General features: G+C 46.7%; 1 protein-coding gene across 1 annotated transcript in view; it reads left to right on the top strand.

Moving 5' to 3' along the window:
- Nucleotides 1–25,637, top strand: part of LOC141216033 (perilipin-2-like) — a 175,366-nt gene that overhangs the window by 8,989 nt on the left and 140,740 nt on the right. The window lies entirely within an intron of this gene.

Below are 25,637 nucleotides of genomic sequence, written 5' to 3'. Positions count from 1 at the left end.
GCGTGGAAGAGCGAGGCTAAGTGCCAGAGTTGGCGCATCCTATGGATGCGCCATTTCTGGGGCGGCTGACGGCTGGTGTTTCTAGCCTGGGAGGGGGCCAATATTCATGGCACCCTTCCTGGGCTATTAATATCAGCCCCCAGCTGTCTGCCTAGCCTTTGCTGCCTAGCCTTTGCTAGCGTTCATAGAAGCGCCATCTTCTGGCGCTGTACCCAACTCATCCAGGGCCCTGGTGCGGTGGCTCACTGGGTAATAAAGGGGTTAAGGCCAGCTTGGCATTATCAGCTGGCCCTAAGCCCGAAATTCATGGGGTCACGCCAATATTAGACATGACCACCATGAATTTCTAGTAAAGTATTTAAAAAAAACACAACACCCAGAAAAAAGTCCTTTAATTGAAATAAAGACACAATTCTTTATTGTTCTAAATTAAACCATACTTACCATCACGCCCATTCCAGCTGAAGCCAACGATCTCCTGCAATAAAAGAAAAATAATAAACCAACCTCATCCTTACCTTTCCATGGTTCCCACGACAGCTTCAGCTCTGCTACATCGAGATGACAGGCTGGACCGCAGCAGAACGCTGCCATCCAGCCTGTCATCCCGCAGACACTGAGAAGCACAGGCATGCTTGCGCTCCTCAGTGTCTCTCTGTGACGGCATCCAGATGAGCCGAGGTCATGTCCAATGAACTCGGCTCACCTCATGCACGTCACTGACAGCGTGGGAAAATTCTCACGCTGAAGCGCTGAGTGCAGGAGAATTTTCCCACGCTGTCAGTGACGTGCATGAGGTGAGGTCATGTCCAATGAACTCGGCTCACCTCATGCAAGTCACTGACAGCGTGGGAGAATTCTCCTGCACTCAGCGCTTCAGCGTGAGAATTCTCCCACGCTGTCAGTGACGTGCATGAGGTGAGCTGAGTTCATTGGACATGACCTCACCTCATGCACGTCACTGACAGCGTGGGAAAATTCTCACGCTGAAGCGCTGAGTGCAGGAGAATTCTCCCACGCTGTCAGTGACGTGCATGAGGTGAGCCGAGTTCATTGTCGGCTCATCTGGATGCCGTCACAGAGAGACACTGAGGAGCGAAAGCAAGCCTGCGCTTCTCAGTGTCTGCGGGATGACAGGCTGGATGGCAGCGTTCTGCTGCGGTCCAGCCTGTCATCTCGATGTAGCAGAGCTGGAGCTGTCCTTGGAACCATCGAAAGGTAAGGATGAGGTTGCTTTATTATTTTTCTTTTATTGCAGGAGATCGTTGGCTTCAGCTGGAATGGGCGTGATGGTAAGTATGGTTTAATTTAGAACAATAAAGAATTGTGCGTTTATTTCAATTAAAGGACTTTAATCTGGGTGTTTGAGGTTTTTTTTTAACTTTGACTATGGGGTTAGTAATGGGGGTGTCTTATAGACACCTCTCCATTACTAACCTGGGCTTGATGTCAGCTGGCATTATAAGCTGACATCAACCCCAGCCCTATTACCCCACTGCCACCGCTACAGGGCAGTGGGAAGAGCGAGGCTAAGTGCCAGAATTGGCGCATCCTATGGATGCGCCATTTCTGGGGCGGCTGACGGCTGGTGTTTCTAGCCTGGGAGGGGGCCAATATTCATGGCACCCTTCCTGGGCTATTAATATCAGCCCCCAGCTGTCTGCCTAGCCTTTGCTAGCTATTAAATTAGGGGGGACCCCACGTCATTTTTTTGGGGGGGTCCCCCATTTTAATAGCTAGTAAAGGCTAGGTATTCAGCTGGGGGCTGATATTAGTAGCCTGGGAAGCTCTGTGGGTATTACCCCCTTCCCAGGCTTCAAACATCTGCCCCAGCTGTCTGCTTAACCTCCGCTAGAGACTAAAATTATGGGGAACCCCACGCCAATTTTTTTTTAAATAAATCCTTTATTTTAACATTAAATGACAAGTACAGTAATCAACACTGTCACTGTACTTCATATATATGTGACTGACATGTTTCTATCTATCTAATCTATGTATGATTCTCTATTCCTTCTATTCTAAATTGTCGGGTACAGATGCTGAATTGCCGGCCGGCTTTCTTAAAGAGACGGTGCATGAAAACACTATTATTTTTTTTAATAAATCCTTTACACTAAATGACAAGTACAGTAAGCAACACTGTCACTGTACTTCTTATATATGTGACTGACATGTTTCTATCTATCTTATCTATGTGTGATTCTCTTTTCTTTCTGTTGTAAATTGTCGGGTACCGGTGTATGCCGCTGATGAATTGCCGGCTTTTCGCATAATACATTCTACATTATTCTTAGTTGTTTTCCTTCATGTAGAATTAACCTACAAGGAAAGAAAGGGTTTATTTTCATTCCGATATTTCTGTCCCATTGACTTGCATTGGTTTCCGGTATCGGAATCGGCGATATCCGATACTTTTTGAGTATCGGTCCGATCCAATCCGATACGATATTTCCTGATATCGGAAGGTATCGCTCAACACTAGTGAAGAGGTTAATATACAAACAGAACATGACAGGTTCCCTTTAATCTGTGTGTGGTGCACATATCATAGGTACTCTGTAAGTGCCATGCCTGTGACGCGTCTCCCAAGCATTTATTCTTAAGAATTAGAAACTTCTCCTGCGCCAGCAGATATCACAGCACTGATTAATTCAGAAAGGACATGTACAAACAATATCAGATATTAGACAGTAACACAGGTCAGCAATAACCAGCAGTGAGCAGCCTGTACAGGAGCTGGCACTCTGAGGACATGACAATGCTAAAACGCAGTCTTTACTGCTTCAATAGATGCTTATACAGGTGTGTAAAGAGACACTGGCTTTACAGTCAAAGGACTGGAGTGATAGCAATGGGAAAAGTAGTACTATTTGCAAGAAGAACCGTTTTTTGAGCCAAAAACAGCCGGCTCCTTTTGGTGAGCAGATGTCACGGGTGTGTCAGATGTGACAGACAGTCGCCCTGCAGTTGGTTGCAGGAGATCTCTTTGTTTGGCATTACAGACACCTGCTTAGATCTGTCTCACTCTAGGAACCAGCGGCTACCTCCCTCTTGCTGATTAACACCCTGGCCTCTGTGTTTAAATACTTTCAGTTTGCAATAGGAAGGCGCCGGTGATATTCACATGTTTCCTTGTGAAAGCTTGAAGGTAGTGCAGTCTGCTTATGTCCACTCTGGAGCTAAGAGGATGTGTGTATAATCTCTCTGAAGTCGGCTCAAGCTAAGTTACTTTCCCCCGTGTCAGTCTACCTCATTGTCTTTAGTTGTTGGTGTCGACTGATCATTGCTCATCCCCCCCTTCCCTAGCCAGAGCCTAGCTCTAGGGAAATACAGGGTTTTAGGTTCCTGTGCGACGATTTGTGAGGAACCAATATAGGGACGATAGGGGAGACAGGGTGATATCAGATCAGCCTAGGAGGTCTCCACTCCGCCTTTCCTTAGTGTCTGGGTTCCCTTCCCCTCATCCCTTCATGTTGCACTTAGTTATTCTCACACCTTGCGTGACATTATCACCGGCTGTGCACATTTAGACATTTAGAGGAAAAAAAAAACCTAACACTTGGGTTTAATTTTGTGTTGTTTTTTTCGGGCGTGTTTTTTTTTTACTTTCTCCTTGGTATGGGTTCAGTTGCAGAGCTTGCAGAGCAGCTGCGCGGTCTGTCTCTGGAGGTGAATGACCTCCGTTGTGAGGTTCAGCAACAGCATCAGCGGCTACAGGTCGCTAATGAGGGGGTCTCTGCTGGTAGGCCTATCCAGCCTGAAACCAAGGTTGCCCTCCCGAATAGGTTTTCAGAAGGTAAGGACAAGTTTTTTGTATTCAAGGATGCCTGCAAACTGTACTTTAAACTTCATCCTTACTCCTCCGGAAATGAGGTTGCAACGAGTGGGAATTGTGATCTCACTCCTGCAGGGAGATCCTCAATCCTGGGCTTTTTCTTTGCCACAGGATTTGGTTTGTCTCCAGTCTGCGGAGGTTTTTTTGGGGGCTCTGGCCTTCATCTATGATGACCCTGACTGAGTCGCCTTGGCTGAGTCTAGGCTACGTCAGCAAGAGAATCAGTCAGTGGAGACGTACAATTATGAATTCCGTACATGGGCAACGGATTCTAAATGGAATGACTCAGCCGTTAGCAGACAATTTTGTGAGGGTCTTACTGAAAGGTTGAAAGATGTTTTTGCAGTATATGAAACCCCTCAGTCCTTGGAGGCTGCCATATCGTTGGCCATACGTATTGATAGACGCCTTCGGGATAGACGGGTGAGACCACCTTCTTCGGGGCCTTCTTGTTGGGGTTATGTACCTCTGCCGGGGAGCGGTCTGGCGGTGAACCAGTACTGGGAGAGGTGGAGGAACCCATGCAGTTAGGGGGTGCTTTTACATCATACATTTCCCTAGAGATTCGCAAGAAAAAAGGCGTATCTTTTTTTTTGTGGGAAAAAGGGACATTTTATTGGGACCTGTCCTTCAATTCCTAAGCAAAAGGAGACTCGGTTAACCCTTGGTAGTCTGGAGTTGGACAAGCAAGGCGTGCATTTGTCGCCAACCTGCAGTTCTTGGTTTGTCCTGACAGCAGAGGTGGCGCTAGAGAGCAAAACCGAGAAAATTTCTGTGTTTGTTGACAGTGGAGCCGGAGTCAGCATGGTTGATGCTGAGTTTGTGAAAACTTGCTTGCTGTACTTTAGCTAAGCCTATTTCCATCTTTGCCATTGACTCGGTGCCACTTGCACAGAAAGCATTTACTCAGATTGTACATAATGTAAAACTGAAGGTGGGGTCGGTTCATTGTGAAATAATACCTTGCTATGTCCTGGACAGTCTTCCCACCCCAATTGTTTTGCGGCTTCCCTGGCTGGTGATACATAATCCGTCGGTGGATTGGCAAACCTGAGAGATTATTGAATGGGGAGATTACTGCCATGAAAACCGTTTAGATATTTCCCTTGCTAAGTCTTTACCGAAATATTACCTGATTTTCTGTCTGGTTTTGAGGACGTTTTTTCTGAGAGGGGGTGTCAGGATTTGCCTCCTCATCGTGCATATGACTGTTTTATTAACCTGACCTTCGGAGCTAAACTACCAAAGTCCAGACTGTATAATCTTTCTGACCCTGAAAGACAAGCCATGAAGGATTTCATTGAGGAACGTCTGGAGAAGGGACATATTAGGCCCTCATCTTCGCCTGTGGCGGCTGGATTCTTCTTTGTGAAGAAAAAAAAGATGGCGGTCTACGTCCCTGTTTAGATTTCCGGGAATTAAATTAAATTACCATCTGAGATCCATACCCTCTTCCTCTGATTCCAGATTTGTTCAGCCAGGTTGTAGGAGCTAAGGTATTCTCCAAATTGGATTTAGGGGAGCCTACAATCTGACTAGAATCAGAGAAAGGGACGAATGGAAAACAGCATTCAATACCCCTGAAGGGCATTTCGAGTCTGCTTATGCCTTTCGGTTTGACCAATGCACCTGCTGTGTTCCAGCATTTCAGAAATTATATTTTCTATCATTTGGTGGGGAGGTTTGTGGTGGTCTATCTGGATGATATTTTGGTTTACTCACCTGATTTTGAGACACTTCGAGGGCATGTTAAACAGGTGCTCTAGATATTAAGAGAGAAGATCCGTGCAGTTCTTGATTGGGACCGTCCCGAGAACCTGAAGGCTCTACAACGTTTTCTGGCCTTTACTAATTTTTACAGGAAATTCATCCAAAGTTACTCAGTAATTGTGAAACCCCTTACTTACATGACTAGGAAGGTATGTGATTGTTCCAAATGGTCGGATGCCTCCCTCCAGGCTTTTTCTTCCTTAAAGAATTATTTTGGCACTGCACCTATACTCAGCCAACCCGGTGTTTCCCAACCCTTTATTGTGGAAGTTGATGCGTCGGATGTGGGGGTTGGGGCTGTGTTGTCTCAGGGTTCGTCCCCTGGTAAATAGCATCCATGCATGGGTAATAAGGAATTTTTGGCGATCAAATTGGCGTTCGAAGAATGGTGACATTGATTGGAGGGGGCTGTCCATCCTATTATTGTTATTACTGACCATTAGAACCTGTCATATCTACAGTGAGCTAAACATCTCAACCCTAGGCAAGCCAGGTAGTTCCTGTTTTTTACTAGGTTCAATTTTGTTGTCACTTTTCGTCCAGGGGTCACAAATGTCAAGGCTGATGCTTTGTCCCGGAGCTTCCCTGGAGGCGGTGACCATGAGAACCCTGCCCTGATATTACAGAAGGGGGTAGTCATTTTGGCATTATATCCTGAACTGGAGGTTGAGGTATTGGAGGCTCAGGGGGACGCCCCTGCCTCCTGCCTTTCAGGAAGGTTATTTGTACCATTTAATCTGCGCTGCAAAGTAATTAAGGAATATCATAACTCCGTGCTTGCTAGTCATCCAGGTGGTAAAGCAACCACTGACCTCCTCTCTCGTCATTTTTGGTGGCCGGGGTTGCATCGGGATGTGATTGAACACGTATCTGGTTGTAATATTTGTGCGCGTTCTAAGGTTTCGCATACTAGTCCATCTGGTACTCTTCTTCCTCTACCTATCCCTAGTAGGCCATGGACACACTTGTCTATGGATTTTATTACTGACCTACCGGTTTCTGCAGGCAAAATGGTGGTTTTGGTGGTTTTAGATAGGTTCAGTAAAATGGTTCACTTTGTCGCATTACCTGCACTTCCAAATGCCAAAACACTTGATCAGGTGATAAATGAGATCTTGAAGCTTCATGGGGTTCCCTCTGATGTGGTGTCATATCGGGGGACCCAGTTTGTTTCCAAGTTCTGGAAAGCATTCTTTTCTTGACTGGGGGTGCAGCTGTCCTTTTCCTCTACCTTCCACCCTCAGTCGAATGGACAGACGGAGGGCGTCAATCAAAATTTGGAGACCTACCTCAGGTGTTTCGTCTCCAAAAATCAGGAGGATTGGGCGTCCTACTTACCGCTGGCAGAATTTGCCATTAATAATCGTCAAGAATCCACTGGCAGGTCATCGTTCTTTGGTGCATACGGTTACCATCTATTAGTTTGGTACCTTTAGTGTGGGAGGGGCTTCGGGAGTTTCTGAGGAGGAACGTTTTGCTTCGTCGCTCTCCTTGGTGTGGAGGGGTTCTGAGTAATTTAAAGATCATGGGAGACAGGTATAAACGTATAGCTGACAGAAAACACTTGCCAGGTCCGGACTTCAATGTGAATGACTTTGTGTGGTTGTCTACCAGGAATATTAAGTTGAAAGTCCCTTCTTGGAAGCTGGGACCTAGGTTTATTGGTCCCTATAAAATAACCGTCATTAACCCTGCAGCGTTTTGTCTTGAGCTTCCTCAGGCCCTTAAGGTCCACAATGTTTTCCACAGGTCCTTACTCAAGAAATATGTGGAACCTCTTGAGCCCTCACCCCTACAGCCGCCCCCAATAATAGTTGATGGTAATCTGGAGTTTCAGATTTTGAGGATTGTAGATTCTCGTCTCCAATGTCTTTCCCTACAATATTTGGTGCACTGGAAGGGTTATGGTCCAGAAGAGAGGATGTGGGTTTCAGCATCAGAGGTGAATGCTCCCAGGTTGGTTCGTTCATTTCACACCTCCTATGCTGGGAAACCTGGTCCTGAGTGTCTGGAGGCCACTCATAGAGTAGGGGGTACTGTCTCGGGTGTGTCATATCTGACAGTCGCCCTGCAGTTGATTGCAGGAGATCTCTTTGTTTGGCATTACAGACACCTTCTTAGATCTGTCTCACTCTAGGACCCAGAGGCTACCTCCCTCTTGCTGATTAACACCCTGGCCTGCGTGTTTAAATACTTTCAGTTTGCAAAAGGGAGGCGCCGGTGATAGTCACATGTTTCCTTGTGAAAGCTTGGAGCTAGTGCAGTCTGCTTACTTCCTCTCTTTAGCTAAGAGGACGTGTGTGTTATCTCTCTGAAGTCGGCTCAAGATAAGTTACTTTCCCCTGTGTCTGTCTACCTCGTTGTCTTTAGTTGTTAGTATGGACTGACTAGTGCTCATCCCCCCCTTCCCTAGCCAGGGCCTAGCTATAGGGAAAAACAGGGTTTTAGGTTCCTGTGCAGCGATTGGTGAGGAACCAATATAGGGACAATAGGGGAGACAGGGTGATATCAGATCAGCCTTTGAGGTCTCCACTCCCCCTTTCTCTAGTGTCCGGGCTCCCTTCCCCTCATCCCTTCGTGTTGCACTTACACTGTGTTCCAAATTATTATGCAAATAATATTTTCTCAGATTTTCCCAAATTACCTATATGAATTGCAGTCATTGTAATTTTCCAGTCAAATAACTATTAGAGTACAATTGAAAGGTTTTTGTGCAAACTGCCTATGAGAACAATATATTTTTAAAAAACTCAAACTGCACTCAAAATGCATGTTCCAAATTATTATGCACAGCAGAGTTTTCAACCTTTTCATTTTAATAAAGAACAAAAAAATGGTCATTTTTGAAATTATAAGCATTAGCAGGTTATTACAAACTGAAATCAAACAGTTTTCAACTCAAAACTTTATTCTAGGTGATGTTACATTTGCACATAGGACCGCTTGTCCGAAAGGAGCTTCTGAACTCTCTCGTCCATTGAATTTGTCAGGTTTTGGATGGTTTCTGCTTTAATTGTTTTGCATGAGGACAGAATACCCTCCCAGAGCTGTTGCTTAGATGTGAACTGCCTCCCGCCATCATAGACACTCCTTTTGATGATGCTCCAGAGGTTCTCAATGGGGTTGAGGTCAGGGGAGCATGGGTGCCAAACCATAAGTTTGTCCCCTTTTATGCCCATAGCAGCCAGAGATGCAGATGTGTTATGTGCAGCATGAGACGGGGCAACACGGCTACGGCGCTAACAAGGAGGAGGTGGAGTAATGTTTTGGGCTGGAATCATGGGGAGAGAGATTGTTGGCCCTTTTAGGATCCCTGAAGGGGTAAAGATGAACTCCATAATGTATGTTAAGTTTCTCAAACAGCACTTCCTTCCATGGTTCAAGAAGAAGAACCGTGCATTCCGCAGCAAGATCATTTTCATGCATGATAATGCCCTGTCTCATGCTGCACATAACACATCTGCATCTCTGGCTGCTATAGGCATAAAAGGGGACAAACTTATGGTGTGGCACCCATGCTCCCCTGACCTCAACCCCATTGAGAACCTCTGGAGCATCATCAAAAGGAGTGTCTATGATGGCGGGAGGCAGTTCACATCTAAGCAACAGCTCTGGGAGGGTATTCTGTCCTCATGCAAAACAATTAAAGCAGAAACCATCCAAAACCTGACAAATTCAATGGACGAGAGAGTTCAGAAGCTCCTTTCCAACAAGGGGTCCTATGTGCAAATGTTACATCACCTAGAATAAAGTTTTGAGTTGAAAACTGTTTGATTTCAGTTTGTAATAACCTGCTAATGCTTATAATTTCAAAAATGACCATTTTTTTGTTCTTTATTAAAATGAAAAGGTTGAAAACTCTGCTGTGCATAATAATTTGGAACATGTATTTTGAGTGCAGTTTGAGTTTTTTATTTTTTTAAAAATATACTGTTATCATAGGCAGTTTGTACAAAACCTTTCATTTGTACTCTAATAGTTATTTGACTGGAAAATTACAATGACTGCAATTCATATAGGTAATTTGGGAAAATCTGAGAAAATATTATTTGCATAATAATTTGGAACACAGTGTAGTCTTTCCCACGCCTTGCGTGACAGCAGAGCCGAGTGAGCCAGATTACCAAAAAGAGCAGGACTGCCCATCACAAAGAAACACATACACCACTTCTGCTTCTGCACTTGTCACTCCTTGTTTTAGCTTACAAATACAGATGTGAAATACTGATCAAAATACTGAACTTGTGAACGTGGCCCAATCTGTGTTCTCTTATTTTACCCATGAATTGAAAGTGATCGGTCAATCCAATAAGAGAAACAAGCAAATTGCTATGATAACCTATATTACAAAGTTCCTTATTGTGACGTATACTATTGATTTCTATAATAAATATTAAAATGACAGTTATTCTTTAACCCTTAGTGTCTGCCGATATGCATTAAGACGGCGGCCGTTAAGGGGCCTTACTCTCTCATTGCCGTTTTAAAATGGTGATCGGGAATAAGGCTGTAGCGCCCCCCAGAGTCGGAAAATCTCCAGGGTCTCAGCTACCGGGGGTTGCTGAGACCCTAGAGAACATGATCAGGGCTGTTTTTTCCGGTCACCAATCACTGGAATAACGGCGATCATGAAAAAAAAACTGTGCCCGTGGTCACAATGATTTCTCTCTCCTCTGACATGCTATTCATGTCAGAGGAGAGAGAAATGAAGTCCCCTGGATCTCCTGATCCATCCCCCGGCCCTCCGTCATCTCCCTGGGAAAAAAAAAAGGCGGGCGCATGTGCAGTGCACCCGCCGAGATCAGCTGGCCGGTACAAATTTTCCCTATTGGTTCCTTTTGATCTCTATGATAAACCCTATCACAGTGATCAAAACCCCCAAAAAAATAGTAAATCAAGTCCACCTTTGTCACCCTCTTAGATAAAAGTTATAAAATAAAAAATATATTTTTTTTCCATTCTTTGCTGTTAGGCTTAGGGTTAGAGTCAGGGTTGTGATTAGGATTAGGGTTGTGTTAGGGTTAGGATTAAGGTTGTGTTAGGGTTAGAGTTCTGTTAGGGTTAGGATTAGGGTTGCGTTATGGTTAGGATTAGGGTTGGTTAAGGATTGGGTTTGTGTTAGGGTTGTGTTTGGTTGGGGTTAGGATTGGGATTTTTTTAAAAGTAAAGAAAAAAAATAATGACGATATGACAACAACAAATGTTGAGCATTTTGAACCCAGAGGTACGACACAGAATGTGGTAACGTTAGGTCGTTATACTGAATACTTCGTCATTAGTGTTGCTCGCTACTTGAGTTTGCCTCAGGTGCTCGAGTGTGCACCAAGTATCGCGGGTGCTTGAGTGACATGCTCAAGTCCCCACCCCACATGACCTAATGTTATCAAATTCTGTGTCATACCACTGGGTTCAAAATGCTTACTATACCCATTGATAAAATCCTTGAGGGGTGTAGTTTCCAAAATGGGGTAAATTGTGGGGGGTTTCCACTGGCGCCCTCCAAACGTGACATGTCGTCCGCTCTCGATTCCAGACAATTTTGCGCTCAAAAAATCACATGGTGCTCCTTCCCTTCCGAGCCCTGCCGTGCTCCCAAACAGTGTTTTTTCTCCACTTATGGGGTATCGGCATACTCAGGAGAAATTGCACAACAATTTTTGGGGTCCATTTTCTCCTGAAACCCTTGTGAAAGTAAAAAATTTGGGGCTAAAAGATCATTTTTGTCGAAAAAGTTAGATTTTTTATTTTCAGGGCTCTACGTTATAAACTTCTGTGAAGAACCACACCACATCTAGATAAGTTCCTTTTGGGGGTCTAGTTTCCAAAATGGGGTCACATGTGGGGGGTTTCCACTGATAAGGCACACTAGGGGCTCTCCAAACACGACATGGTGTCCGCACTAGATTCTAGCCAATTTTGCATTTAAAAAGTCTAATGGCGGTCCTTCCCTTCGGAGTCCTGCCGTGTGCCCAAACAGTGGTTTTCCCCCACGTATGGGGTATCGGCGTACTCAGGAGAAATTGCTAAATACATTTTGTGGTCCATTTTCTCTTGTTACCCTTGTGAAAATAAAAAAACAGGGGTTTGAAGTAAAATGTTTGTGAAAAAAAGTTAAATGTTCATCTTTTTTCTTCCACATTGCTAGAGTTCCTGTGAATCACATGAAGGGATAATAAACTTCTTGAATGTGGTTTTGATCACTTTGAAGGGTGCAGTTTTTAAAATGGTGTCACTTTTGGGTATTTTATGTCATATAGACCCCTTAAAGTGACTTCAAATGGGATGTGGTCCCTAAAAAAATGGTTTTGTAAATTTTGTTGGAGAAAGGAGAAATCACTGGTCAACTTTTAACCCTTAGACTGCGTGCCCACGATGCGTTTTTTAAGCGTTTCCGCAGCGGCAATTCTGCCACGGAAACGCTTAAAAAACGTTTGGTAGAAGGTCTGTGCACATGCTGCGGAAATTTCCGCTGCGAATTATCATTGCGGAAAAATCCGCAGCACTACCATTAACTTTGCGTAATTGGGGCGTTTTTGCCGCCATTGACTTACATTGAATCGCTTAATATCCACATGACTACATGTGCACATACGGATTTTCTGCGATTGAATATGCAGATGGTACCCAGGTCTGGAGAAGAGGAGACTCTCCTCCAGACCCGGGTACCATAGTACCTGTAAAAAAAAAAAGAATTTAAAATGAAAAATAAACATTATACTCACCTTCTGATCGCCCATGGTCTTCTTTCCGGTGTGTCTTGGCTCCCCGACTGCTCGCAATGGTGTAAAAGGACCTTCCATGATGTCGCGTTATCTGTCACATGACTAAATGACGTCATGGAAGGTCTTTTTACACCACCGCTAGCCGCCAATGACACCGGACAAGGAGACCGGGGGCCATCGGAAGGTGAGTAGAATGTTTTTTATTTTTTACCATTTTTATTCTTTTTTTAACTATTAACTTGGTCACACTATATACACTGTGTTCAGAATTATTAGGCAAATGAGTATTTTGATCACATGATACTTTTTATACATGTTGTCCTACTCCAAGCTGCATAGGCTTGAGAGCCAGCTACCAATTAAGTAAATCTGGTGATGTGCATCTCTGTAATGAGTAGGGGTGTTGACTAATGACATCAACACCCTATATAAGGTGTGCTTAATTATTAGGCAACTTCCTTTCCTTTGGCAAAATGGGTCAGAAGAGAGATTTGACGGGCTCTGAAAAGTCCAAAATTGTGAGATGTCTTGCAGAGGGATGCAGCAGTCTTGAAATTTCCAAACTTTTGAAGCGTGATCACCGAACAATCAAGCATTTCATGGCAAATAGCCAACAGGGTCGCAAGAAGCGTGTTGGCCAAAATAGGCGCAAAATAACTGCCCGCGAATTGAGGAAAATCAAGCGTGAAGCGGCCAAGATGCCATTCGCCACCAGTTTTGCCATATTTCAGAGCTGCAATGTTACTGAAGTATCAAAAAGCACAAGGTGTTTGATACTCAGGGACATGGCCAAGGTAAGGAAGGCTGAAAAACGACCACCTTTGAACAAGAAAGATAAGATAAAACGTCAAGAATGGGCCAAGAAATATCTTAATACTGATTTTTCAAAGGTTTTATGGACTGATGAAATGAGAGTGACTCTTGATGGGCCAGATGAATGGGCCAGAGGCTGGATCAGTAAAGGGCAGAGAGCTCCACTCCGACTCTAGACGCCAGCAAAGTGGAGGTGGGGTACTGGTATGGGCTAGTATCATCAAAGATGAACTTGTGGAACCTTTTCGGGTTGAGGATGGAGTGAAGCTCAACTCCCAGACATACTGCCAGTTTCTGGAAGACAACTTCTTCAAGCAGTGGTACAGGAAGAAGTCGGTATCGTTCAAGAAAAACATGATTTTCATGTAGGACAATGCTCCATCACATGCATCCAACTACTCCACAGCGTGGCTGGCCAGTGAAGGTCTAAAAGAAGAAAAAATAATGACATGGCCCCCTTGTTCACCTGATCTGAACCCCATAGAGAACCTGTGGTCCATCATAAAATGTGAGATCTACAGGGAGGGAAAGCAGTACACCTCTCGGAACAGTGTCTGGGATGCTGTGATGGCTGCTACATGCAATGTTGATCGAAAACAGATCAAGCAACTGACAGAATCTATGGATGGAAGGCTGTTGAGTGTTATCATAAAGAAAGGTGGCTATATTGATCACTAATTTTTTTGGTTTTTGTTTTTGCATGTCAGAAATGTTTATCTCTAAAGTTTGTGCACTGATGTTGGTTTACCTGGTGAAAATAAACACATGAGATGGAATTATATTTGGTTTTTATTAAGTTGCCTAATAATTCGGCACAGTAATAGTTACCTGCACAAACAGATATCCTCCTAAGATAGCCAAATCTAAAAAAAAAAACACTCCAACTTCCAAAAATATTAAGCTTGGATATTTATGAGTCTTTTGGGTTGATTGAGAACATAGATGTTGATCAATAATAAAAATAATCCTCTAAAATACAACTTGCTTAATAATTCTGCACACAGTGTAAATCAATGCCGGTTGCATGGATTTATATAGTGTGGCCAAGTTGTAAAGCACTTTTCCAAGTGATTATAAAATAGCTTGGAAAAGCGTTTGACAACCCGCATGCGAAATCGCATGTGCAAAACGCGTGACATACGCTTGTCCCTGGCAGAAAAAATGCATGTAAAATTCGCATGCATTTTTTTCTGCCATGGAGATGCAGAAACGCTCAGAAAAAATCCATAGCATTTCTGCATCGTGGGCACACAGCCTTATAACTTCTTATCAAGGGGGGGGGTGTAGCCTGGGAGTGCAAAAAGTTGGCTGCATTCTGTTGACTTTCTGCAGACCCTGAGCCTGGTATGTCTTTTTGAAGGAAACTCAGAAGACCTGGACTTATATTACTCTACATAAAAGCCCCCAAGCAGAGATTGACCACTCAGGATTACAACATGACAGACAGTTCGACGTCATATAAAGGATATTCAATACAGAAAGAACAACGTACCAAGAACATTGCATCTAAAAAAATTAACTTTATTAATATTAATAAATATAAAAATAGTACACATACAAAATTCAAAAAAATTATTATGGCAATAAGTACTCGATAGTGAAACCAAAGAAATGGCGCCATACAGCAGCACACACTTAATCCAGAACAATATTCATAGTTATAGGTTTAACCAATAGAAGGGAGTGTATAACAGACCCACTCCCCAGAGCTATAAGACACATTAAATATAGTGTAAATAGAGAATAAAGTGCATAATGCTAGTATAGACCTCCTATATTATCCTATATGACTACACACGCGGCCGAAACGTGCGTAGGGGCATTGGCGCCATAGATTGACACACACATGTAAGTGGTTTAGGGTATACTTATTTTGGATGAGCTTGACCTTGGGTGTTGTTTAATATAGGAGGTAATATAGGAGGTGCTGATACAAAAGCAGGCAGCTCCGTTGTCAACCAAAAACAGGACTACTGCTGAACTCTGGGGGGAGTCTCTGCACTTAGGGAATTCCCCACCGGAGCTGTTCCTGTGAACTCACTGCAGGTGTGCTACTTAACAGCCACTGCTCCAGAGGAAATCTCTGCAAATCAGCGTGACCGACTGCTGTGCTGGATGTGAGAGTGTGAACTGTGATAGCAGCAGGAGAGCATTAGGAACCTGTGGGTTTTGCATGGCTGAGCTCAGAGCAGGGGCAGATCGGGAGACCGTGTGTGTTCTGAGGGTGTCTGCTGTGTGAGATGCTGGAAGGAGAGTTTGAGGAGAACTGTGAGGACTGAACTGCAACAGGACTCTCTCTCTACAAGCTTTCCTGTGGGGGTTGATAACCCCTGTCCCTGGTGAAGCTGTGTCACTGCTTAAGAACAAGTGCTGAGCTAGGGAAAGCTGTGTGGCTCTTTGAAGTTTTGTGGAAGTCCATGCTGAGTGGACTAGAGACTTTGTGCTGAATGAGCCAAGTGTTGAGTGAGAGGGAAAGAGACAGAGGATATCATCTCTGTGACGGAGCGCGTGGTCGGTGGTCTGGAAAACAGTGAGTTACTGCGAGAGAAAAGCAGGGGTCCGGTGCTATTCACATTGAGAGGATACTGACAAGCCTGGTGAAGAGTTCTTCCCAGACCTTAACCTGAGGCTACAGGACTAAGTCCCCGGCGTGTGGGCTCGGCATCGGCCGACAAGACAAGAAACCTTTGCTGTTTTTGTAAATGTTGCTTTTTATTTGGCGCCAAAGTTTTCCGGGACTAGCTGCAGCTGACGCGCCCCTGGGCCTGCTGTGTCGTGCGGCATCGCGCGCACGGGGGCTTACCCGGAGCCGGATCAGATGGGGGTAGTAGTCTCGTGGCGGTGACCCGGTCCGTGCCCAGGGAGTCAAACTGAGCGGCAGTCTTTAGCAGTAGATGTTAGAATGTTCGACTACGCCACCCGTTGAATGCGGCTATGAAGCCGCCGCTGCAGGGCAGACCGCTGAGGCCGGTGGTAAGGTTGTGCAGCGTAGCTGGTAGAACCCCCAACGGGAGGGGTATGACCTCAGGGCAGCAGATGTGGAAGATAGTGGTAGTGATGGTGCAGCAAGGAAGCTCAGAGACGTGTGGTGCAGTTTCAAGGCTTTTACTCACAGGTGTTGCTCCGGTCACTTCGGCCAGCAGTGACCACCCGAGCCGTGCTGCGTCCAACAGGTGCGGGACTCGGCCAACCCCCAGGCAGTTCCAGAGCGTGGTCCCAAGCTCCCCTCTATTCCTTCCTACGGGCCGTCCTCACCAGGGACCCACCTTTGTCCGGCTCCCTCGGGTCTTTTGGTGGCGAAACCTTTCCCGGCTTCCCTGACCCTATGCGTGGTTTGCCTTCCTGGTGGATATGGTGAGGGGTCGCGCCAAAACTTGTCCACGACCTCCGGTTCCTGGCTAAGGATGTTTAGCCTCTACCAGTTTGGGATCCGGTACCCTCTTCTGCCAACCCTTCACCCGTTAACTTGTTCTCTTGTGGGATCTCAGGGTTCCCTCTATTCTTACGTCTCTGGGCCTTGCTTGGTGTTTCTGTTCCTCCTCTCTGTGCTTCAGGCCTGGCTCTGGCTCCCCCTCAGCCCTCTCTGGCTGAGCTCCTCTCTGAACAGACCCTCCTCTGAACAGGACCTTGTCTAAAGATGGTGCCCACCTCTTATACTCCCTCTGACACCCGAGCCCAGGTGACTAGCACCCAATGGGCTCCTTCCTATGCCCAGAGTTCCTCTCCTGACTGCTCCTACACTACTGGGATGTTCCTCCCCCCCTCCCACTCCAGCCAGGGACAGACGCTGTCGTACCTGCACATCTATCTGGTGGGAGTACCGTTGTTCTGTCCCCCGGAAATGGGATGAGTGTAGTGCATGCAACTAACTGAGCTCGGTCCCACACTCCATCCTTACCCGGGAGTGGAATACCACACCTCTGGTTTGAGGTGCAATACCCCTGTAGCAGCCGAGTCCTCGGGGTGCTACACAGCCACCGCGATTCACAGGCCTGTGATAGACCACATCTGAGGTTAACTTTACCGTAACTTTAAGATACCCGGGTATCCCTATACTAGGGGTATTGTTAGTAGTGGTAGGATTGTACTCAGTTTGCCATCTCAGAGGTCCCTATAGAACACCCACACTAGACTGACACAGTGTTTAGGTAAAATTGTTGCAGATCTTTAGAATAATTCACATAAGCTGGAAACCTTGAGATTGTCACATTGATTTCAGCTTTTGCTGATTGTGTGTAGTTAGTAGAGGCAGTGTCCCAGGTAGAACCTGAGACTGATTCATGCAATACTGAATTTTAGTCTAATCCCTGTTTTAGAAAAAAAAGTGTTGTTTATTGCTGTCTCTGTCTCAGATTGTGACTCACTGGATCTCTCTCGGACCTCCGGTCTTTACAGAGACACAGAGGACCTTGCCAGCAGCGGAGCATATCATCCTCACACCACACATATGCAGGACTCCTCATCGCGGCATGGGGAGTCTCTGCATGAGGGAAACACTTTCCAGTCTGACTTTGCAGGATCACAGCTCTCACGCTGCATGACAGACGCGGCTCCAGTCTTTGATGACACATTAAAGCCGGATCATACTCAGGGATAGAATTTCTTAAAACTTCATGAAGTGTCCCTAAACCTGGAGAATACCCCTCAATTTATATCTGCAAAGTCTTTGCAGCCACACTACTTATCAGTCACAGCTCCAGAATACAAATACACTATCAACCCTGCTAAATCTGGGGACGTTGTAGAGTATGGTGTGAATAATAAAGCTGGTAAATTTGACATTATCACTACACAGGGAGGCATACTGAGGTCTGAAGAACCCCTTAATATTGGCAAACCAAAGGCACATACTTCTAGTTTTATAGACAATGCAAGCTACTATGCCGCTCTAGAATATGATTCTAATACATGGTATTCTAGGAGCAAGATGCCAGACAGTAATATAAACTTTCTTGCCTATAAGACATCTACAGAAAGTTCCCTACATACCAATATGGATACAACTTCTTTGTCAGGGGACCCTCTGCAAGTAATAAAAGGAAGGAACTAGCTAGTTGTCATGACAACACGAAATCTGACACTGTCATGTATGCATCAGACACAGATGAGGGCTCTGAGGGCATTTCCCCTAACATAACGCCTTATAAACGAAAACCGAGACTGGACAATGCAAATGCATCTCTTGCATATCCCACTCCTCCTCTATTTTTACAGCTGTAAACATAAATAATGATATACATCAACCTCCCCCCACTGTGGGAAATACAAATAGTCTTGCGGCATCTGTAAAATATTTGTTAGGGTATGTGCACACGATATGTATTTGAAGCAGAAATTTCCTGAGCGTTTTTGCCACTCCATGGCAGAAAAAAACGCATGCGGATTTACATGCGTTTTTGATGCATTTTTTGAAGCGTTTTTGAGCTTCAATGAATGATTTTTGGAGCTACATAAAGTTATTTGGTGGGACATTGCTTAAGCCCTTGGATTACCATAGAACTGGGGTGAGTATATTGGTTCATTTAAATGATTAAAGAATGTGTCTGTTTTATTTCAAATAAAGTGTTTACACTGTGTTAGTGTGTTTCTTTACTTTGTTTGGTCATGAAAAGGTCTGATTGACACCATGACATCACCAAACAAAAGAGCTGGGTGTCAGCTAGTCCCATTCACCCAATCTTCATTAGCATTTCTATTCATGTACTTTATGCTACTGCTGTGAGCTGTTTTTTTTTTGGTCTGGGAAGGTGCCATTAGGCAAACATTTCCCTGGCAATAATTAACATCTCACAGCTGGTTCGTTAGTCACTTCGCCACCCAATCAGCACTCAGCAGCGCTTTGGACACAACGTATTTATGTTGCGTCCAAAACACGGTGTTCTAATGCCGCACTTTTGTTGTTGTTGTAAATGTGAATCCACCGCATATAATGACACTTCAATCAGTCAAAATCTGCAGCGGAGACTATTGTGTCCGCTACAGAAATTGATACGCTGCGGGTTTGGGTACGTGGCCACGGTCAGGAGCCGCTGCAAGCTTGACGCTGCGTTTTTATACAGCATCAAACCCGCAGCGTCCAGATGTTACAGCATAGTGGATGGGATCTCTAGAAATCCCATGTTCACTATGCGTGCATCAGAGGCTGCGAATCACCCGAGGACACTGACATGCGGCGCGTCTTTCAGGACCGCAGTATGTCAATTTCTCTTGCGGAGTCGCTAGTCTCCACAACAGAAATTTGACCACTAAAAAGTATTGAATGCAGTAATTCGCATGGTTCAGTGAACACATGTGGATTTACCTGCGTTCAATAGAATGCAACGCATCAAAAATTTGCGTCCAAAGCACTGCTACATCTGAATTATGGGCACAGAGCCTAAAATTTAAAAAAAAAAATGGCGTGGGCTCCTGTATCATTTTTATAACCAGCAGAGGGAAAGCCGACTGCTGGGGGCTGATATTAGTAGCCGCGGAAGGGTCATTAGCCAACAATGTTCCATGGCTATTAATATCAGCCCACAGCTGTTTGTTTAGCCTTTAAAAAAATTGATGTGGGGTCCCCCTATAAAATCTAACCAGCAAAGGCTAAACTAGACAGTTGCGGGCTGATATTAATAGCCAAGGAAGGCGCCATGGATACTAAGTCACCGATCAGCTGATGGTCACGTGAGCATTAGGTGATCAGTGACGTCACCGCAGGTCCTGCCAGTACACTGCAGGGAGCAAGCCCGCGCCCTGCAGTGTACTGCTGGACACCGGAGAGACAACATCGCCACCGGTAGGAGAAGATCGTTGCCGGGGGCAGCCGGACAGGTGAGTATGAAGGTTTTTTCTTTTCTTTTTACTTTTTTATTCTTTTTTTTACTGCTGCGGGCACGCGGGCTGGGAGGAGCAGGCTGCTGCTTCTCCCATCCACGCTGGTCTCGCTGTTATCAGCCAGAGCAGCGGTTGAATGAGAGGAGTAGCAACCTCCTCTCCCGACCTGGGTACCAGCCGCGGCGCGATATTGGTGCGATTTTGTGCCTATTGATTTACATTGAAACGCAACAAATCGGCATGTATAGATATTATACATTAGGGTTTGCTGCGATTCAATGCAAGTCAATGGGCGCAAATTCGCCGTGGAATCACGCAAGAATTGGTTATGCTGCAGTTTGTGCCGCAATGATAATCTGGTGCGGAAATTTCTGCATTGTGTGCACAGAACATGCCTGTTATCATTGCTGTACATGGCAGACCTTTTACCAAGCAGTTTTAATGCATTTCCGCAGCGGAAAGACCACCATGGAAACATATTAAAACCACATCGTGTGCACCCAGCCTTAGATCTTCTGACATATTCTATCCAGAAAGTAAATCTGAATATCGACAACAAATTTGCGGCTATATGTACCCAGTTTGAAACAATGAATAAAAAATTACAGGCGCAGGCAAAAAAGTTCAGTCTATAGCCACCAAACAGAATACACTGGAGACGGATCATTGCCTGTTACAAAACAAGGTTAAAACACTAAAGGCAAAAACTCACGGACTTGGAGGATTGTAACAGAAGATGTAACCTCAAGTTTAGAGGTGTTCCAGAAAATGTTTCCCCTGCAGATCTTGTTCCATATATCCAAGATCTAATTCATAAAGTTCTACAAACTTCCTCTAGCATTGATGTGACCACAGATAGGGCTCACAGGTTGCAAAAACCTATGTTTCTCCCAAAAGAGGTCCCAAGGGAAGTGATTGCTAAACTTAATTTCTTTCAAACAAATGACAGACTACTGGATTATTTTAGGAAACACAAGAATTTGCCTCCTCCATTTGAAAACATCAAAGTGTTTCCGGATGTTTCTAAAGAGACGCAAGAAAGTCATTTGCAGGTATTACCACCATCCTGAGAGCTAATAACATTCCCTACAAATGGGGTTTCCCCATGAAACTTATTGTGATTATCAACGGGAAATCTCATCCAATACTTGATCCTGATGGTTGAATTTTTTTTTTAAATTATAACATTCCTGGCTATGACCGTATTCCCCATCTGAAAAGGAGCCAAGAACCGCCAGAGTGACATCTTGATAAGGCGTTCTAGAAAAGTCTTTTGATTTTAATCTTATTTGATTCCTTAATTATTTGTGTCCTAATTCCAGGACTCATGGGCTGAGTCTTCCAAACTTTTCTTTACCCCCCAATATCTGGAAAAGATACTTGAGAGCCCGAGTCATGCTGCTCTCGTCCTCTTCATCAGATCATCTGAGGAAACTGTCCTTTAGTTTTTCTTTTTGGTATTTCCATGTTCCGAACTGTGAGGTTAACAATTCAAACAACTCAAAAAATGTTGTGTTATTTAAGATTTTTCTCCACAGGTTTTATTGCCTAAATATTAATAACCAATGTACTTGTATATTTCTAGCTCACCAACAGTGTTTCAGTATTATGGAGTTAAACTTTTTAACATTGAATGTGAAAGGACTAGTAATGAGCGAGCATGCTCGTTACTGCTCGGTACTCGCCTGCGCATCTCACTGCTCGAGATGCTCGGCGCTCACCGAATATTTCCAGGGTTGCTCGGCGGGAGCTCGGGTCCCCTGCCTGCATGTTTGGCGCTCTTTAGAGAGCCAATGAACATGCAGGGATTGTCTGCCACACACTGTAATGCCACAGCCATGTTGGTTGTGGTGTTACAGTGATTGGCTGGCCGCACAGCGTCATCAAGTCTATATCAAACCTGGCGCCGCCATGCTCGTCACAGTCTACTCTGGAATCAGCCAGTGTAAGGAGAGGTGCTGCTGAGCTAGGGAGAAATTTGCTTGTTTCTTAGTTAGTGTAGGTGTACAGACTATATTAGAGACACAGATCCATTAGTGTTGAGCGAGTATGTTCTGTTAACCCTTTCAGCGAGTATGCTCGGGCCTAGCTCCGAGTATTTGCAGCTGCTCGGTGATATGTTTGAATCGCTCCCGTGTGCATGATTTGCGACTGTTTGACAGCTTTAGTACATGTAAGGAATGTCTATTTCTTACACATTCCTCACATGTAATAAAGCTGTCAAACAGTTGCAAATCATGCACACGGGAGCGAATCAAACATATCACCGAGCAGCTGTAAATACTCAGAGCTCGGCCCGAGCATACTCGGAACAGAACATACTCGCTCAACACTAATATCCATCTCAACAAACAGTCCTTCTGAGGACTAATCCATCTGCATAGATATCAGTGCTAGGCAGGCAGGAGTGTATGTGGCAGACTGCAGTGCATATAGCAAGAGGGTCCATTCCAGTTCTGTCTGCTGCACCTCCAGACAGGAAGAGGAGGAGGCGGAGCCTGCTGTGTGCTGCTAGGACTGTTTGGCCTTGTGGAGAGAGCTCCTGGGAAGGGAGGTAATTTTTCACCTGGGACTTTTGTCTGCTCCATTCCCAGGGAAGAAGGCTTGATGTGGGACTGGCCTCCGGGGCTGAGCCCCCGGCTCTCACCCCCCGGTCCAAGCTGGCGGGGGGTGGAAGGATTACCAACCCGGCTAGGACAACCAGGTCTGGCCAAGGCTCGGGGTCCAGCATGAAGACCCGGAGGACCCTCAAGGCCATGGCCGCGTCAGCTTCTCCCCCCGGAGGTAGGTCGAGTACGAGCAGGGGTGCTGCAGCGGTGCCCCTTGATTGGGGCACCAAGGTGGCGAAGGAGTCAACCGTCAGCTATGGCTCCCGCATCCATGCGCACCTCTGCGAGTATGAGGACACCTCAAGGAAGCTAAAATCCCTCTGGGGGGAGTTGAGGGTAGCTAAAGAGAGGTCCGACAGGGCCTCTAGCAGTAAAAAGGCTGAGCTATCTGCCGTGGTCAGGAGGATCAAGCGGGCTATACAGGAGGTGGAGAGCCGGCAGTGTGTCATCTTGGCCGGCAGCGGGCCTTTCCGGGAGAAGCTGGAAAACGATGACCGGTTCAGAGCCATGGCCGCTGGATCTCTGGAGGGGTCACGGAGCTCCGGCCAGATGATGGAGGATGATGAGGAGGAGGTCGCGCCCTACCCACTGCCTGGTGGCCTGGTAAGTGGTCTCTCGGCGTCGCACAGCGGGATAGCCCGTGAGCAGATGGCTCTCCCTTCTGATTCTGGCCCTTCAGAGGGCAGCGGGAGCGAGGGGGAGGATGAGGAAGGCGGTATCAGTAGCAGTGAGAGGGGCTGCCTCGTCATGCAGCAGATCCGGAAGATCGAGTCCCTGGTACGTTTTAACCAGCTGACGTTCGGGGATAAGATCTGCAAGGACGAGGCAATCGGGAGGGGGGTGAAGAGGAAAAAAACAAAGAAGGCAAAAAGAAAAACATCGGTAGCACAGAAATTTGTGTTTGTCCCCCTCTCTGGGGCCCCCCAGTCCCATTGTGCGGCAACAGCTACCGACACCGGCTCGGGCTCTGTTGTGGGTCCGCAGCGGGGGATGAGATCTGCAAGGACGAGGCAACCGGGAGGGGGGTGAAGAGGAAAAAGACAAAGAAGGCAAAAAGAAAAACATCGGTAGCACAGAAACTTGTGTTTGTCCCCCTCTCTGGGGCCCCCCAGTCCCGTTGTGCGGCACCCGCTACCCACACCGGCTCGGGCTCTGTTGTGGGTCCGCAGCAGGGGAGCGGGGAGAATATTGGCCATGGCACGCAGAGCGCCGTCTCTGTTTGTGGTAATGAAGGCGGTGTGTCGGATGTGTCTGAGTGACCTCAGAGGGCCGTGCTGTGCTGCCTTGTGCTGGAGGTGTGGCTTCCCAGGCGGGGTCCGCCCATGTGGGTGTGGCTCTGTCCGGGGGCGGGGCTTAGCACCGGTGGCTGCTCGTGATGCAGTGGAGACCACAGCTGCAATCAGTACAGGTGTGGGGGCTGTGGCTGATGGGGGTGCCTGCCTGTCGGGGTCCCCTGTGTCTGGGAGCCTACCTGGGGCAGGGGCTACGGCAGTGCGGGCATCCAAAGGTGCTGCAGCAGGGCTGGTTGGTGCTGGGGGAGGAGCTACTCCTGGCTCTCTTCCTGCCAGTAAGGCAGGAAGCTCCAAGAATGATGGGAACACTGGTGCTGCGCTACTTAAACCTTGCAGCGTGGTCCTTAAAGGGCCAGCAGCGCTCGGCGTACAGAACCCCCCGGCAGGGAAGGAGCCACCAGTAGGTGGCAGAAAAGGTGCCAGTAACACAGGTAATGTGGACGGTGGAGCACAGAAAGTGTACCCAGAAGAAAAAAAACATTGACCCTAGTGTGCATGGGAGTGGGAGTAGGGCGAATGGGGTGAATGTCGACATAACTGGGGATGGTGTGGGTATGGATGTGTCTGTGGTTGAGGATGCAAATGGCGGTGTGTCTGCGACGGAGAGCGTGAATGAAGTGTCTGATGGTAGCGGGGGGCATGGGGTGGTGGCTAGTCCATCTGCCCCCCCCGGCCGCGAGTTCCCGGAGTTTTGCGGGGGTAGTGGCCGGAGCCCCGGGGTCTTCTCGGGGGGTTTCCTTACCTCTGGACGTTAGGGATGGTGACTTGCGGCACCGTTTCCTGGAGGCCCTCAAGAAGGGAGAACGGACGATCATGGTAGAGGGAAGAGAGGTGGACCTGGACTTTTGGCTGGACAGACACGGCCAGGCTGCCTTCCAAGATAAAAGGGAGGGTGCAACAGTATGGTCCCTCCCGACAACCGGGCAGGGGGTGGCCAGGAGGAATGTGGTCCATCTTCGGTGGAGGGGCAGTGAAGCGTGCCCGCCAAGAGCGAGGGTCGTGGAGCTCCTCCTGAAGATGGACTTCAGGGCGACTGACATCTTTGCCCTGATCCATCCTTTTGGTACCTCCATCTTCGACATCAGTTTTGTTCGGCCGGAGGGCTTAGAGGTCTTCTGGTCGAATTTTGAACTGGTGAAGGGGGAGCCCGGCTGGCGAGACTTTGCTGTGCAGGCGGTGTCTCGCCAAAATGGCGTAAAGAGGGTGACCGTTCTGACAAATAACGAGTCACTCTCTGGGATTGATATAATGACGTGGCTTTCTTGCTATGGGGAAGTCATGGAGGTCCCAAAAAAGAACAGGGATGAGTTCGGCATTTGGTCAGGGGGCTGGACCTTCATGATGAAGTTGAAGGTTTCAGGTGGTACTGTCACCCACATCCCTTCCTCAGCTTTTCTGTGGAGGGACAGGATCCTGATCTTCTACCAGGGGCAACCGAAGGTCTGCCACAGGTGCGGTGACCCCCCGCCACTTCAGCGCGGGCTGCAAGGTGCAGAAATGTGCCTTGTGTGGCGGGGTAGGTCATCTGGCCGGGGCCTGTGGTGACATTAGGTGTCACCTGTGTGGTGATCTAGGTCACCTGTATAGCCGCTGCCCCCGCTCCTTTTCCAACACCATCTCTGGCCAGGCGGGGGAGAGCCGTGGGGGGGTCCCCAGCGGTGCATCCTCTGCTGGAACTGGAGATGGGGGCGAGAGGGGAGCTGAGGGGTCAGTTAGGAAAGGCGAGTACACCTGCCCACTAGTGGCAACAGGTGAGGCGCCGAGGGGACAAGGGGCA

Source organism: Phyllobates terribilis, unplaced genomic scaffold, assembly GCF_046119375.1.
Source record: "Phyllobates terribilis strain yellow unplaced genomic scaffold, ASM4611937v1 Scaffold_1__5_contigs__length_1240528914, whole genome shotgun sequence".
Classification (NCBI taxonomy): Eukaryota; Metazoa; Chordata; class Amphibia; order Anura; family Dendrobatidae; genus Phyllobates; species Phyllobates terribilis.
The sequence above is the reverse complement of the archived record's forward strand: the minus strand, read 5'-3'. Positions and strand labels throughout refer to the sequence as shown.